This window comes from Salmo trutta, chromosome 3 (assembly GCF_901001165.1).
Source record: "Salmo trutta chromosome 3, fSalTru1.1, whole genome shotgun sequence".
Lineage (NCBI taxonomy): Eukaryota > Metazoa > Chordata > Actinopteri > Salmoniformes > Salmonidae > Salmo > Salmo trutta.
The window spans coordinates 18,075,616-18,088,270 of NC_042959.1; the positions used below are offsets into that span (position 1 = coordinate 18,075,616).

At 46.5% G+C, this 12,655-nt stretch overlaps 1 protein-coding gene across 1 annotated transcript in view; it reads right to left on the reverse strand.

Moving 5' to 3' along the window:
* The window catches only part of LOC115169740 (ecto-NOX disulfide-thiol exchanger 2-like), a 400,179-nt gene that overhangs the window by 16,693 nt on the left and 370,831 nt on the right, over positions 1-12,655 (reverse strand). The window lies entirely within an intron of this gene.

A 12,655-nucleotide genomic window follows, 5' to 3' on the forward strand; every position in this document is an offset into this window, starting at 1 on the left:
TGTCTTGAACGCACGAACAAAACGCCGCTGTTTGAAGATAACTATGGATTATTTGGGACCAAACCTACATTTGTTATTGAAGTAGAAGTCCTGGGAGTGCATTCTGACGAAGACAGCAAAGGTAATAACATTTTTCTTATAGTAAATCTGACTTTGGTGAATGCTAAACTTGCTGGGTGTCTAAATAGCTAGCCCTGTGATGCCGGGCTATCTACTTAGAATATTGCAAAATGTGCTTTCACCGAAAGGCTATTTTAAAATCGGACATATCGAGTGCATAGAGGAGTTCTGTATCTATAATTCTTAAAATAATTGTTATGTTTTTTGTGAACGTTTGTTTTTTGTGAACGTTTATGTGCTTTCACCGAAAGGCTATTTTAAAATCGGACATATCGAGTGCATAGAGGAGTTCTGTATCTATAATTCTTAAAATAATTGTTATGTTTTTTGTGAACGTTTATCATGAGTAATTTAGTAAATTCACCGGAAGTGTTCGGTGGGAATGCTAGTCACATGCTAGTCACCTGCTAATGTAAAAAGCTGTTTTTTGATATAAATATGAACTTGATTGAACAGACATGCATGTATTGTATAACATAATGTCCTAAGATTGTCATCTGATGATCATCAAAGGTTAGTGCTGCATTTAGCTGTGGTTTGGGTTTATGTGACATTATATGCTAGCTTGAAAAATGGGTGTCTGATTATTTCTGGCTGGGTACTCTGCTGACATAATCTAATGTTTTGCTTTCGTTGTAAAGCCTTTTTGAAATCGGACAGTGTGGTTAGATTAACGAGAGTCTTGTCTTTAAAATGCTGTAAAATAGTCATATGTTTGAGAAATTGAAGTAATAGCATTTCTAAGGTATTTGAATAACGCGCCACGGGATTCAACTGGCTGTTGAGTAGGTGGGACGCAAGCGTCCCCCCTAGCCCAGAGAGGTTAATGAACTCGCACACCGAGTCAGCGTATTCGTCAATGTTGTTGTTCGCAGCAATGCGGAACATATCCCAGTACACGTGATCAAAGCAAGCTTGAAGTGTGGAATCCGCTTGGTTGGACCAGCGTTGAACAGACCTGAGGGCGGGAGCTTCCTGTTTTAGTTTCTGTCTATAGGCTGAGAACAACAAAATGGAGTCGTGGTCAGCTTTTCCAAAGGGAGGGCGGAGGAGGGCCTTATATGCATCGCGGAAGTTAGAATAACAGTGGTCTAGGGTTTTGCCCACCCTGGTAGCACAACCGATATGCTGCAAGAATTTGGGGAGCCTTGTTTTCAGATTAGCCTTGTTAAAATCCCCGGCTACAATAAATGCAGCCTCAGGATATGTGGTTTCCAGTTTACATGGAGTCCAATGAAGTTCTTTCAGGGCCGTCGATGTGTCTGCTTGGGGGGGATATACATGACTGTGATTATAATTGAAGAGAATTCTCTTGGTAGATAATGCGGTCGGCATTTGATTGTGAGTCAGGTGAACAAAATTACTTGAGTTCCTGTATGTTGTTATGATCACACCACGTCTCGTTAATCATAAGGCATACACCCCCACCCTTCTTCTTACCAGAGAGATGCTTGTTTCTGTCGGCGCGATGCGTGAAGAAACCAGGTGGCTGTACCGACTCAGATAGCATGTCTCGAGTGAGCCATGTTTCCGTGAAACAAAGAACATTACAGTCTCGGATGTCTCTCTGGAATGCTACCCTTGCTCGGATTTTGTCTACCTTGTTGTCAAGAGACTGGACATTGGCGAGTAGTATGCTCGGGAGCAGTGCACGATGTGCCCGTCTACGGAGCCTGACCAGAAGGCTGCTCCATCTGCCCCTTCTTCTACGGCATCGTTGTTTTTGGTCGCCTGCTGGGATCCGATCCATTGTCCTGGGTGGTGGGCCAAACAGAGGATCCGCTTCGGGAAAGTTGTATTTCTGGTCGTAATGTTGGTGAGTTGACGTTGCTCTTATAGTTCCTCCCGACTGTATGTAGTAAAACCTAAGATTACCTGGCGTAACAATGTAAGAAATAACACATAAAAAAGCAAAATACTGCATAGTTTCCTAGGAAAGCGAAGCGAGGCGGCCATCTTTGTCGGTGCCGGAAGTTTAAAATAATTTTTTATAGCGTCTGAGAATAGCCGACATTTCACTACAGTTAACCTACAGCTAACCTTTTGCTAATACAATGAAATGCTTACTTACGAGCCCCTAACCAACAATGCAGTTTAAAAAAATATGAATAAGAATAAGAAACAAAAGTAACAAGTAATTAAAGAGCAGAAGTAAAATTACAATAGAAGACAATATACAGGGGGGTACCTGTACAGAGTCAATGTGCGGGTGCACCGGTTAGTTGAGGTAATTGAGGTAATATGTACATGTAGGTATAGTTTCTAAAGTGACTATGCATGGATAGTTTCCTGAGGGGGAATAGGTGTTGTCGTGCCCTCTTCACGACTGTCTTGGTGTACTTGGACCATGTTCGTTTTTTGGTGATGTGGACACCAAGGAACTTGAAGCTCTCAACAAGCTCCACTGCAGCCCCGTCGATGTTAATGGGGGCGTGCTCAGTCCTCTTTTTCCTGTAGTCCGCAATCATCTCCTTTGTCTTGATCACGTTGAGGGAGAAGTTGTTGTCCTGGCACCACACGGCCAGGTCTCTGACCTCCTCCCTATAGGCTGTCTCGTCGTTGTTGGTGATCAGGCCTACCTCTGTTGTGTCATCTGTAAACTTAATGATGGTGTTGGAGTCGTGACTGGCCGTTCAGTCATGAGTGAACAGGGAGTACAGGAGGGGACTGAGCCCGCACCCCTGAGGGGCCACTGTGATGAGGATCAGCGTGGTGGATGTGTTGTTACCTACCCTTGCCACCTGTGAGGCCCGTCAGGAAGTCCAGGATCCAGTTGCAGATGGAGGTCTTTAGTCCCAGGGCCCTTAGCTTGTGGATGAGCTTTGAGGGCACTATGGTGTTGAACCCTGAGCCGTAGTCAATAAATAGAATTCTCACATAGGTGTTCCTTTTGTCCAGGTGGGAAAGGGAAGTGTGGAGTACAATAGAGATTGCATCATCTGTGGATCTGTTGGGGCGGTATGCAAATTGGAGTGGGTCTAGGGTTTCTGGGATAATGATGTTGATGTGAGCCATGACCAGCCTTTCAAAGCACTTCATGGCTACAGACGTGAATGCTACGGGTCAGTAGTCATTTAGGCAGGTTACCTTAGTGTTCCTGGGCACAGGGACTATGGTGGTCTGCTTAAAACATGGTTGGTATTACAGACTCGGAAAGGGAGAGATTGAAAATGTCAGTGAAGACACTTGCCAGTTGGTCAGCGCATGCTCGCAGTACATGTCCTTGTAATCTGTCTGGCCCTGCAGCCTTGTGAATGTTGACCTGTTTAAAGGTCTTACTCACATCGGCTGCGGAGAGCGGGATCTTCAAGAACAGCTGGTGCTCTCATTCATGTTTCAGTGTTGCTTGCCTCGAAGCGAGCGTAGAAGTAGTTTAGCTCATCTGGTAGGCTCTTGTCACTGGGCAGCTCTTGGCTGTGCTTCCCTTTGTAGTCTGTATTGGTTTGCAAGCCCTGCCACATCTGACAAGCATCAGAGCCGGTGTAGTACAATTCGATCTTAGTCCTGTATTGATGCATTGCCTGTTTGATGGTTCGTCGAAGGGCATAGCAGGATTTATTATAAGCTTCTGGGTTAGAGTCCCGCTCCTTGAAAGCAGAAGCTCTAGCCTTTAGATCAGTGGGGATGTTGCCTGTAATCCATGGCTTCTGGTTGGGGTATGTACGGTCACAGGGGGGGACGTCATTGATGCACTTATTGATGAAGCCAATGACCGATGTGGTGTACTCCTTAATGCCATCGGAGAAATCCCGGAACATATTCCAGTCTGTGCTAGCAAAACAGTCCTGTAGCTTTGCATCTGCTTCATCTGACCACGTTTTTATTGATCGAGTCACTGATGCTTCCTGCTTTAATTTTAGCTTGTAAGCAGGAATCAGGAGGATAGAATTATAGTCAGATTTGCCAAATGGAGAGCGAGAGAGAGCGTCTCTGTGTGTGGAGTAAAGGTGATCCAGAGTTTTTTTCCCTCTGGTTGCACATACAACATGCTTATAGAAATTTGGTAAGACGGATTTAAGTTTCCCTACATTCAAGTCCCCGGCCACTAGGAGCGCCGCCTCTGGGTGAACGTTTTCCTGTTTGCTTATGGCGGAATACAGCTCATTGAGTTTGGTCTTAGTGCCAGCATCAGTCTGTGGTGGTTTGTCGACAGCTACAAAAAATACAGATAAACTCTCAAGATAGTGTGATCTACAGCTTATCATGAGATACTCTACCTTAGGCGAGCAAAAACTTGAGACTTCCTTAAATATCGCGCACCAGCTGTTATTTCCAAAAATACATTGTCCGCCTGTCACGACTTCTGCCGAAGTCGATGCTCCTCTTTGTTCGGGTGGTGCTCGGCGATCGACGTCACCGGTCTTCTAGCCACCATTGATCCGTTTTTCATTTTCCATTGGTTTTGTGTGGTCTCCTTACACACCTGTTTCTTATCCCAGTAATTACATGTTGTGTATTTAACCCTCTGTTTCTCCTCATATCCTTGTCGGTGATTGTTTTATGTTATGTACGTGTTGATTATGTATCGGTTTGCGACGGGTTATTGTTTACCCGGATTATTGAGTACATTGGTTTTGGAGTTAGTTTTTTAAAATAAATACTCAATTTTTAGCCACTTTGGTTTCTCCTGCGCCTGACTTCCCTGCCACCTACATACACGGATTATGACACCGCCGCCCCTTGTCTTAAAAGACGCCGCTGTTCTATCCTGCCGATACAGCGTATAACCAGCCAGCTGTATATTGATAATGTTGTTGCTCAGCCACGACTCCGTGAAGCATAAGATGTTACAGTTTAGAATGTCCCATTTGTAGTTTAAGCTTCCGTGTACGTCATTGATTTTATTTTCCAAAGATAGCACATTTACTAGCAGAATGGACGGCAGTTGGGGTTTATTTGATCGCATACGAATTCTCAGAAGGCAGCCTGCCCTCCGGACCCTTTTTCTCTGCCTTCTCTTCACGCAAATGAGGGGGATCTGGGCCTGTTCCCAGGAAAGCAGTATGTCATTCACGTCGAGCTCATCGGACTCATTAAAGGAAAAAAAGGATTCTGCCAGTTTGTGATGAGTAATCGCAGTTCAGATGTTCAGAAGTTATTTTCGGTCATAAGAGACGGTAGCAGCAACATTATATACAAAATAAGTAAATAAATAAGTTACAAACAACACAAAGAAACAAACAAAAAAACACAATTGGTTGGGAACACGTAAAACGTCAGCCTTCTACTCCGGCGACATCTTAACTTTGAGTTAATAAAGCCGCATACAAACATTGTCTCTTTTTTGTTTTCTTGAGTAAGACAGCTCCAAAATGCAGATGTTTCAGCCTAGCTCAGTGCTTTCTGTGGTGGTGGGGCAAGCCAGCAAAAAACACGGAGCGTTGCTTGTGTTCTCTCATGGGGACAATACGTCACCTCAAAAATTTCTCGCCCTTTGGGTTCTGCCATAGAGTTACATTAGAAGTGCCCATCCGAGAAGGCTCAAGGTCATTGGCCACAGATACAATGACGTCAAATCACATTATATGTACAGCAGCTTTGATCCATGTCAACATCATACTTTCAAAATCTTAGCTAGCAGTCATCATCATGAATCAAGTCGACAATATACTGGCAAATCCTTTTTAATCCTTGTCATATGAAGATAAATAATGAAGAGAAATTATAGATAAAGGGTATCGGTGCTCATCAGCCACTGGACGTAAACATTACACAACAAGTCGGAAATCGCAAAATCAACAATGAGTGGTTTGGAAGGAATCCGTGGTGGAATCCGACAGTGGCTTTGTGGTCCCAAATCTGTGATTAATAAGGGGCTCTTTTCCAAGTTTAAAATTATAAACATTCAACATTGGCCATGCTGTCAATGAAGCATAATTTGTGCTGAGCTCAAATCGGCTGTTAACTCGGAACTGCGAAAACTTGACTTCAGTGAGTTCAAGACAACTGGGAAGTCAGGAATAAACAAGCTCCAACTGGAAAAATACGTTTTGAACATTCATCCAACTCGGAATTGTAAATCCAGCCTCTTTTCTAGAGCTACGACCTGAAGATCAATGACGTCAGCATGATTCGACCTTGTTTTTTTCCCGAGTTCACAGTTGTTTTGAAAGCACCATAAATCCAGAGAATATCCAGACTTTAATGACAGAATTTGCCCACAAAGGAGCGCCGCACCACCTTCCTGTTCAAGTGAGCACAGCACAACAAGGTGAGTCCAAAGATGTATTGAATGCTGCAGCATAAATTATCTAATTTGCCAGGGAGATATGTATACTGTAGCTAAGAAAGTAATACTAAGTGTATGTGTGTAGTAAGATGTTAGTAGCGCATGTGCCTCACCCTAATAATTTGGTCTATTTACCCCTCTTAATTTCACCTACTGTTCTGACTTGGTGGTGCACATGTAGCCTTTAACCTGTTTTAGAGAAACGTACTCATAGAATATTGTCAGAGCTTTCATTGGCTGCTTATATGATCCCTTTATTTATTCTATGGTTCTCACTTCGTGTACAGGGAGGAAACTGTAAGAATGGCCCATTTTCTGAATTCTATCGCTGTACATTTCAAAAGTACTTAACAAATAGTTATGTTGACTACATCCTTCCTAGCTCGCTCATTAATGTCTTAATCGAATTTACGGATCTGCCTCTTAGGCGCATGTCGTCCCCTTATGCCATAGTTTGTACATCTCAATTGTCATTAGAAACCACATTTGTTTAAGCAGGTCAGCCATATCCGCTACAGTTGAAGTCGGAAGTTTACATACACCTTAGCCAAATACATTTGAACTCAGTTTTTCACAATTCCTGACATTTAATCTGAGTAAAAATTCCCTGTCTTAGGTCAGTTAGGATGACCACTTTATTGTAAGAATGTGAAATGCCAGAATAATAGCAGAGAGAATGATTTATTTCAGCTTTTATTTCTTTCATCACATTCCCAGTGGGTCAGAAGTTTACATACACTCAATTAGTATTTGGTAGCATTGCCTATAAATTGTTTAACTTGGGTCAAATGTTTCGGGCAGCCTTCTTCAAGCTTCCCACAATAAGTTGGGTGAATTTTGGCCCATTCCTCCTGATAGAGCTGGTGTAACTGAGTGAGGTTAATAGGCCTCCTTGCTCGCACACACTTTTTCAGTTCTGCCCACAAATTTTCTATAGGATTGAGATCAAGGCTTTGTGATGGCCACTCCAATACCTTGACTTTGTTGTCCTTAAGCCATTTTGCCACAACTTTGGAAGTATGATGCCATCTATTTTGTGAAGTGCACCAGTTCCTCCTGCAGCAAAGCACTGTCACGTCCTGACCAGTAATAGGGGTTATTGTAGTTTGGTCAGGACGTGGCAAGGGGTATTTGTTTTATGTGGTTCGGGGTGTGTGTTTATGTAGAGGGGTGTTTGATTTATGTATTCCGGGGTTTTGGTCTATGTTTTATGTTAGTGTATTTCTATGTTTATCGTTGCCTCTGATTGAAGGTCCTATAATTAGGAGTGTGTTTGTTATGGGAATTGTGGGAGGTTGTGATTGCATAGCTGTGTTTAGCCTGTAATCCTGTTCGTTCGTTTATTGTTTTGTTTATTTAAGTGTTCACAATAAAAGTTAAGATGAGCACTCAACCCGCTGCACCTTGGTCCAATAATTACTATGACGACCGTGACAAGCACTCACAAAACAGGATGCTGCCACCCCCGTGCTTCACCCCGTGCCAGCACCACGCACCAGGCCTCCAGTGAGTCAGCCCAGTCCAGTACGTCCTGTTCCCGCTCCTCGCACTAGCCTTGGGGTGCGTGTCTCCAGTCTGGTACCTCCAGTACCAGCCCCACGCACCAGGCCTCCAGTGCGTCAGCCCAGTCCAGCTCGCCCTGCTCCTGCTCCTCACACTAGCCCTGTGGTGTGTGTCCCTAGTCTGGCGCCTCCTAAGCCAGCCCCACGCATCAGGCCTTCAGTGCGCAGTCCCCGTCCAGAGCTTCCGGCAACAGTGCCCCGTCCAGAGCTTCCGGCAACAGTGCCCCGTCCAGAGCTTCCGGCAACAGTGCCCCGTCCAGAGCTTCCGGCAACAGTGCCCCGTCCAGAGCTTCCGGCAACAGTGCCCCGTCCACAGTGTCCGGCAACAGTGCCCCGTCCAGAGCTTCCGGCGATAGTGCCCCGTCTAGAGATGGCCCACAGTCCGGAGCCGACAGAGACGGCCCACAGTCCGGAGCCGACAGAGACGGCCCGGAGCCGACAGAGATGGCCCTCCAGTCCGAGGTCTCCAGAGTCGCGCATCAGCCCGAGGTCTCCAGCGACGCGCATCAGCCCGAGGTCTCCAGCGACGCGCATCAGCCCGAGGTCTCCAGCGATGCGCCATAGCCCAGAGACTTCGGGAGGGGTAAAATATATTAAGCATTTAGCGGGGGTGGACAGGTTAGGTTGGGGAGTAAGGCCGGAGCCTGAGCCACCTCCATAGTAGGAGGTTGGGGAGGGGGGGGGGGTGTAGCACAAGAACCGCCGGTGACGGTGGCCACCCTCCCTTCCCTCCCTTTAGTTATGATTATTTTTTGGTTTTGGGGTTTTATTTTTTGTGTTTATTTTTTGTGTGAGGTGCTTCCCGGGGTCTGCACCTTTGGGGGGGGGATACTGTCACGTCCTGACCAGTATAAGGGGTTATTTGTTATTGTAGTTTGGTCAGGACGTGGCAGGGGTGTGTTTGTTTTGTGTTGTCGGGGTTTTTGGGTTGTGTTCTATGTTTTGTATTTCTATGTTCTAGTTTCTAGTTTTTCTATTTCTATGTCTAGTTTATTGTTTTGACCTTCAATTGGAGGCAGCTGTTCCTCGTTGCCTCTAATTGAAGGTCCTATTTAGTAGGGGTGTTTTTCATGGGGTTTTTGTGGGTAGTTGTTCTTTGTATAGCCTAGTAGCCTTACAGGACTGTTTCGTCGTTGGTTTTGTATACGTGTTTATTTTTGTTTTCCTTCTTCAATAAAAAAGATGAGTATACACGTTCCCGCTGCATTTTGGTCCAATCCCTACGACACCCGTGACAATCAGAATTCCATTCATTTCAATAAATGTTATACCCCTTGATCCTCAAGAATAGGACTGGGAAATATGGAAGTATAGATTAGACAAATTGTTTAACCTGAGCATAACCCCAAAACGAAGGATTTATAAGCCAGCCCTACTCTGTGGTTTATGATTTTGTTGTCATGGAGAACTGATTGGGCTCACTGATTCGAGTTGAAAAATAAATGCTGCGCTAATAGAGTGGCATGCTTTGAGAACTACTGAAAAGTGCTATTTACATGTGAAAAATGAATGCCATATGCTGCATTTGCTATAGGCCTATTGTTTAGCTTTTTGTTGGTGACACTTTGATATCTTGATAATATGCAGCCGTTTAAAGGGAAAATCCACAGATGAAACAATAACAAAACAGTTGCCCCGTCTCTCTTTTGGTAAAAACTGAGGGATGGAATCCAGACTGTGCAGTTGTTGCAAGAGCTCATTTTTCACTGGCTGTACACTGGTTTCAAAAACAATGATTGATAGGCAGCTTAACTAAACATCTTGAATTAAACAATTATTGGGTTCAAATACACATTTAGATTTGTGAACAGCAATTCAGATATCCAGTCCTGGCAACATATTAGGTAGTACAGCAAACTACCTAGTATGCATGTGTGCAGAGACACACACATTGCCGTTTGGTATCAAGGCTACCCCTTAACTCCTCTCCCTCGTATCTCTGTAGCTTCCTGCTTTCATGAAGCCAAAGAAATCCAGAACCACTTGCCCCCAGCAAATACTGTAAAACCCAACAAGAAAGACTGATAAACAGAGCGAGAGAGAAAGAAGGAGTGAGCACAATCTTTGTATCTCCTCGTTGGTAGGCACTAGAAGGCTGAAACAGAGGTGCTGAAGGCCTCAGTCAACCAGCAAATTAAAACATGTGAACCCGCCCAGAGAATAATTAGATGGGAGGAGGAGGAGAACATGGGCACCAAGAAGGGATCTCCTTTTTAGGTAGCTTCACTTTCTCTAGTAATGTTCTATATAGTATAGACCCAGATACTAATTAGCAAGGCCACTCTCTGAGTGGACAGGGCTGGGTGTTACGTCCTGACCAATATTTAGGTATTATTTGTATTATATTTTGGTCAGGACGTGACAAAGGTATATTTGTTTTGTATTTTGGGGTTTTGTGTGTGGTGTAGTGGGGTGTTAGTTGTTGGTATAGGTTCTAGGTTTGTTTTTCTATGTATAGTTAATTGGGGTTGGACTCCCAATTGAAGGCAGGTGTGTTGAGTTGCCTTTGATTGGGAGTCCTATATAATAGGGTGTGTTTGTCTTTGTGTTTTGTGGGTAGTTGTATTTTGCACTGCGTTATTTATGCCTGTAAAACTGTCACTAGTCTTATTTCATTTTCTTGATTTTCCTCCGTGTTCACATTCGTTTAATAAATTAAGATGATGAGCACTAACTCCTCTGCGTATTGGTCCACATTCTCCGACGATGATTTTGCTATATCGTCTAGCGACGAAGAAATCTGTGACAGAACTACCCATCACAACAGGACCAAGCAGCGGAGTAAAGAGCGGGACGCGGAATATAGGGATTATTCTGAAAAGTGGACTTGGGAAGAGATACTGGCCGGAGTGGGCCCGTGGAAGAAGGCTGGGGTGGAACAGGAATGCTACATTGGGACACGTCTGGCTAGGAAGCCGGAGAGGCACCCCCAATAATTTTTTTTGGGGGGGCACACGGGTAGTTTGGCTGGGCGTAGGAAGAGCCATAAGCCAGCTACCCGTGAGTGCAGGAAGGGGCAAAGAAGGTGGAAAGCGCAGTGCGCAACCTTGGCGAAACACGGTCTCGCCCATACGCACGCACAGCCCAGTCCGCCCTGTACCAGCACCCCGCTCGTGCAGGGCTACTAGTTCCATCCAGCCAGGACGGGTTGTGCAGGCGGTGCGATCACGGCCACCTGTGCGCCTCCATGGCTCAGTCTTTCCGGTTCCTGCCTCTCGGAGTATCCCGGGAGTGAGTACTCCCAGTCTAGCACGAACAGTACCAGCAACCCGGACCAAGCTTCCAAATAGTCAGCTTAGTCCTGTTCAGCCTGTTTCCGCTCCCCGCACTAGCCCTAAGGTGCGGGTGCCCAGACTGGCACATCCAGTAACAGCCCCACGCATTAGGCATCTAGTGCGTCAGCCCAGCCTCGCCAGTCTGGTGCCGCCAGAGCCGCCCGCCAGTCAGGAGTCGCCAGAGCCGCCCGCCAGTCAGGAGTCGCCAGAGCCGCCCGCCAGTCAGGAGTCGCCAGAGCCGCCCGCCAGTCAGGAGCCGCCAGAGCCGCCCGCCTGCCCGGATCAGCCAGAGCCGCCCGCCTGCCCGGATCAGCCAGAGCCGCCCGCCTGCCCGGATCAGCCAGAGCGGCCCGTCTGCCCGGGTCAGCCAGAGCGGCCCGTCTGCCCGGATCAGCCAGACAGCCAGAGCGGCCCATCTGCCCGGATCAGCCAGAGCGGCCCGTCTGCCCGGATCAGCCAGAGCGGCCCGTCTGCCCGGATCAGCCAGAGCGGCCCGTCTGCCCGGATCAGCCAGAGCGGCCCGTCTGCTCGGAGCGGCCCGACTGCCCGGAGCTGCCTGCCTGCCGGAGCTGCCAGAGCGGCCCGACTGCCCGGAGCTGCCAGAGCGGCCCGACTGCCTGGAGCTGCCAGAGCGGCCCGTCTGCCCGGAGGGGTCTGTTTGTGACCCGGAACCGAAGGGGTCGGCCTGCGACCCGGAACCAAGGGGGTCGGCCTGCGACCCGGGACTGAGGGAATCTGCTTCTGACCCAGAACCGGGTGAGTCTGGCTACGATCCCAAATTTGAATTAAGTAACTGTGACTGTAGTGAGTCTGCCTACAGACCGGGACCGAAGGAGTTGGCCTACGACCTGGAACCGAAGGAGTCTGCCTACTGTCCAAAGCCAAGCAAGTCTGTCTACGGTCTGGAGGGCAGTAGGCCAGAACCGGAGCCACCTCCAATATAGGTGGGTTGGGGAGGGGGGGTGTAGCACAGTGCCGTCGTTGACGGCAGCCACCCTCCCTTCCCTCCCTTTAGTTTAGGGGGTTTATTTTGTATTGGGTTTTCTTTATGTTGGTGCATTCGGTGTATGCACCTTTAGGGAGGGGGGTAATGTCACGTCCTGACCAATATTTAGGTATTATTTGTATTATATTTTGGTCAGGACGTGGCAGAGGTATATTTGTTTTGTATTTTGGGGTTTTGTGTGTGGTGTAGTGGGGTGTTAGTTGTTGGTATAGGTTCTAGGTTTGTTTTTTCTATGTATAGTTAATTGGGGTTGGACTCCCAATTGAAGGCAGGTGTGTTGAGTTGCCTTTGATTGGGAGTCCTATATAATAGGGTGTGTTTGTCTTTGTGTTTTGTGGGTAGTTGTATTTTGCACTGCGTTATTTATGCCTGTAAAACTGTCACTAACCTTATTTCGTTTTCTTGATTTTCCTCCGTGTTCACATTCGTTTAATAAATTAAGATGATGAGCACTAACTCCTCT